We start from the raw sequence: 4653 nt of genomic DNA, 5'->3' as shown, positions 1-4653 counted from the left end.
GACTACAAGCAGCTTATGCTTCTCGCGGCAATTCGAACATGGGTTTAGTATTGGGAAACAATATGGCAATAGCCAATGGCAGTAGTGGCCAAGGGATAGCGATGGCTAACCCTAATGGGAGAGGGAACATGATGCAGAATGTCCCTTTATTACCAGCTCCCCCTAGCATGTCGATGCCTACGGGCAGTCAAATGGCTCCAAATGGTGGAGGCCAGGCGGTCAATTCTAACACCATGCATGTAGCTCAACAGCCTGTGCCTAATCGAATTGTTAGGCCGATGGAGCGACATGGTAATGACCAAGGCTATGAGTCGAGTTCTTCCAATGTTCTTGGCGAGGTTAAGGACATGATGAAGCATTATACCGACATGATTACGGAGCAGTATCGACAAATAGTTGTTAATGTCAACTTCCTTAAAAAACAACAAAATTTGATAGGAAGTAGATACCCGGATGAGGGTGCACCGTCGAGGTTTAGTTGCAAATGGTGTGGCGGGCAGCACTATCCAAGAAATTGCCCAAATGTTAAGTGCGATATTTGTGGAAAATCTGGCCATTTAGCAGCTACTTGCTGGAGTAAGATCAGTTCCCTCCAGCGAGGAAGTCGGCAACCAGGGCCTGTTAATCATCGTGCCCAAGGAAATGATTCCCAGCCTGAAAATGGGCCTAAACAAATACTTCAACGACCAAAGACTACAGTGGAAGAGCTACCAAGTGGTAGTGGGGTTAGTTTGATTGAGGCTGTACGCGTTAATGATGCTGAAACCTCTAATCTACGAGCTGTCCTTACAAGAGATAAAAAGGGTAGAGAAGCCGACAAGGATAAGCTTGTCGACGGAAACCCTAAACAAGGCGACAAAGGAACGCAAGTTTTGGATCCTGCCCTAGAAGGGGGACCTTTGAAGCCCGTAGAGAGTAAAGCCGATAAGGAACCACCAAAGAAGAAGGTGAAAGTTAAGAAAGAGGCAATAAAGCCAGTTCAGCGACCTAAAGAGCGGATGGTTTGGCGTGAAAAGCGAGCTCTATCGAACTATCATGAATTCGATTTGGCGGGCTCTCTTTGCGAAGTCAAACCGGATGTGAACCTTTTGCAGCTTATTAAGCTTTCCCCAGGAGTACGCAAGGAATTTAGAAAGATCCTACGTACCGGGTATATCATAGAACCTTTGGGTATTGCGCGAGTTGGTGATGACTGGTTCGAGCATGCTGAGAAGCATTGCCCAAGGGTTGCAGCCTATGTCGATGGGATATTAGTAGATTATGCTATTGTCGACACGGGATCATCTGTTAACATTATGAGTTCTGAACTGATGGAAAGGTTGGGTCTTGCGATTCAGAAAGATACTTCCACAATTCTCAGAATGGCAGATGACAGTTTGAGACAGCCGGAAGGCTGCATTACTAAGGTCCATGTCACTGTTGCAAATGTAGAATGCCTGTTGGACTTTAGAGTGATTCGTTTTGCAGGGCGGCCAAGTTACCAAGTATTACTTGGACGACCTTGGATCTTGCAAGCGGATTGCCAAGTGGATATACCCGCCGGTCGATTGTTATTCGGCAGAGGTGCCCAGCGTGTGGTGGTTGATGCTTATCCTGAGTCCCCGCAGAGTGAGAGAGCTCCTCTATCTTCTACAGAATTGGAGACATTAGAAGATTTATCTGCTAGTGAGACATCATCGAGTGATGAGTCCAAAGAGGGATCCACCACGGAGGACATCTATCAGATCACTTTGAACGAGCCGATAGAGGGCCAAGAGCGTATAAGAGATGCAGATGTTATCGAGCTAGACCTTTGTACGCTTGATGATTCGCGGCCAATCAAATTAGGCTCTATGCTCAGCTCAGCAGAAAGGGAGGATTATGTGGCCTTGATCCAGGAATTTCGTGATATTTTTGCCTGGAGTTATGATGAGTTGAGAGGCATTCCTCCTAGTCTTGCTGTTCATACAATTCCGTTGAAAGAGGGCAGTCGTCCTGTACGGCAAAACGCAAGGCGTATGCCTTTCGAATTGAGGGACGGGCTGTTTGAAGAGTTACAGAAGCTTCAAAAAGCGGGTTTGATTTTTCCTGTGCAACACACGGAATGGTGTTCGCCAGTTGTGATTAGAAAGAAGAAGAATAATCAGATCCGTTTATGTGTAGACTTTAGGGAGCTGAATAAGCAGACAGTTAAGGACTACTACCCATTGCCATTTATTGACCAGATTTTGGATCAATTAGCGGGTAGGGAGATATATTCGTTTATGGATTGCTTTGCAGGATACAACCAAATGGCAATTGCAGAAGAGGACAAGTTGAAAACAACTTTCATCACTGTATTTGGTACTTTTGCTTACCACGTGATGGCTTTTGGTTTATGCAATGCGCCTGGTTCGTGGCAACGAACAGCCGATAAGACATTCGGTGACATATCCCCTGAAGAGTTGAGGGTGTTTATTGATGACTTAGGGGCCGCCACCGTGAGGGAAAGGCAGTTGATCATTTTGAGAAAATGCTTTGAGCGCTGTAGACAATTTTGCATCGCCCTAAACCCACGGAAGTGCACTTTTGGAGTACCTTATGGGCTATTGCTGGGCCATGTGGTCAGTTCGGTAGGAATTGCGACAGACCCCGAGAAGGTCAAAGTTATAGTTGCCATGGGTCCACCACGCACTCCGAAAGAAGTTCATAGCTTTCTGTCTTCGGTTGGTTACTACCGTAGATTCATTAACGCCTTAGCAGAAAGAACGTTGCCACTTACAAATTTATTGTCCTTTAGCTGTTCGTTTGTATGGGGTGACCCTTGTAGGGTAGCATTCGAGGATGTGAAACAAGAGCTAGCAAGAGCGCCCGTTTTAAAAGCACCTAAAAGAGGTGAGGTGTTCTATATATTCTCAGCAGCCACCATGTATAGTATCAGCTGCTGTTTAGCCCAAATTTGGGAAGAGAAGTGGTACCACCCGATTGCTTTTGCTAGTCGGAAGCTGGGGGTATCCAAACTCAATTACACCTACATGGAGAAATTGTGTCTAGCGATGGTCTTTGGGACCAAGAAATTCAGGCATTACATTCTCTATGAGAAAGTCGTGCTTTATACGAAGGCGGAGGGACTTCGACTATTGATGAATAAGTTACAGCCGCCTGATCGTTTAGCGAAGTGGTTGATCACTTTGCAGGAATTTGATTATGAAATCAGGAGTAAGCCACCAAGGTTGCAAGGCATCGTGGAATGTCTAGTGGACTTTGGGGAGCCGAAAGAATCTGTGGCTGAAGGTAGTGGCATGGAGATGATATTTAAAATAGATACGGCATCTATTCCCTCCTGGTATGCTGCAATAACGCATTATTTATCAACGGGAGAGGCGGGATCCGAATTATCTAAGGCTGAGAAAAGGAAAATTAAGCAGCAAGCATTAAAGTTCGCCTTGATCGCAGGTACATTATATCGGCAAGGGGTTGATGATATCTATCGCCGATGTGTGACGCCTGACGAGGTGCCGTTCATTTTGGAAGAGTGCCATGATTCTGCTTGCGGTGGCCATTTTGCTGGACGGCTTACAGCACAAAAGGCTTTAAGAGCAGGTTATTGGTGGCCTGCCATCTTCCAGGATGCGTTTGCGTATGTTAAGCGATGCGATATTTGCCAACGACATGATAGTCGAGAGAATAGGAAACGACCACTCAACCGTATTATGGCGATACTTCCATTTGAGAAGTGGGGAATAGATTTTGTGGGTCCTATTACTCCGTCGTCGACTACGCAAAAGCGATACATCATTGTAGCAACTGACTACTTCACAAAGTGGTTAGAAGCACGTGCAACAAGGAAAGATGATGCTAAAGAAACTGCTAGTTTCCTTTTAGAGCAGATAATATGCCGGTTTGGTCCGCCGAAAGAATTAGTGTCGGACCGCGGAACCCATTTCCTGAATAAGGTGATCAAAGGTTTGACAGAGTTGTGGAACATCAAGCATAACAAGACAACCCCATATAATCCGCAAGCCAATGGGCAAGTCGAAAGTACCAACAAGCAGCTTGTGGGCATCCTGTCCAAAACTGTGTCGGAAAAGAAACGGGATTGGGATAAAAAGTTATACGTGGCAGTGTGGGCTTATAATATGACTTTCAAACGAGCCACTGGCCATACCCCGTTTAAGTTAGTATATGGGGAGGAGTGTGTCTTGCCTTTAGAGATTGAGCTGCCGACTATTCGGTTTGCCATCAATCATTCTTTGAGCGATGAAGACGCTCTTTTTGAGCGTTTGACGACACTGGCACATTTAGATGAGCTTAAGTTGCAGAGCTTATTGCACCAAGAAGTGGCGAAGCGCCGAATGAAGAAGCTACACGACCTCAAAGCCAAGAAATACACCTTCAAGAAAGGACAGCTTGTTCTGTATTATGACGCACGACGTGAATTATTCCCAGGCAAGCTAGAACCCAAATGGGATGGGCCCTATAAGATCGTTAGGATAGGAAAGAATAAATCTACAGTGTTGTTAGCTGACCTTGAGGGGATAGAATTTAAAAATAAGGTTAATCTTAATAAGATTAAACCTTATTATTTCTGATTGCACTAATGCTATGACTGCCTTGCAGGTCTAGGCACGATTGATCAAGCATCTGCAAGGAAATTGTGATAGAGGTTGATGGGTCGGCTGATCCCTTATTTAG

Source organism: Lygodium microphyllum, chromosome 2 (genome assembly GCF_053477565.2).
Source record: "Lygodium microphyllum isolate KBCC chromosome 2, Lygodium_microphyllum_v1.1.10, whole genome shotgun sequence".
Lineage (NCBI taxonomy): Eukaryota > Viridiplantae > Streptophyta > Polypodiopsida > Schizaeales > Lygodiaceae > Lygodium > Lygodium microphyllum.
This window is presented reverse-complemented; position numbering follows the sequence as displayed.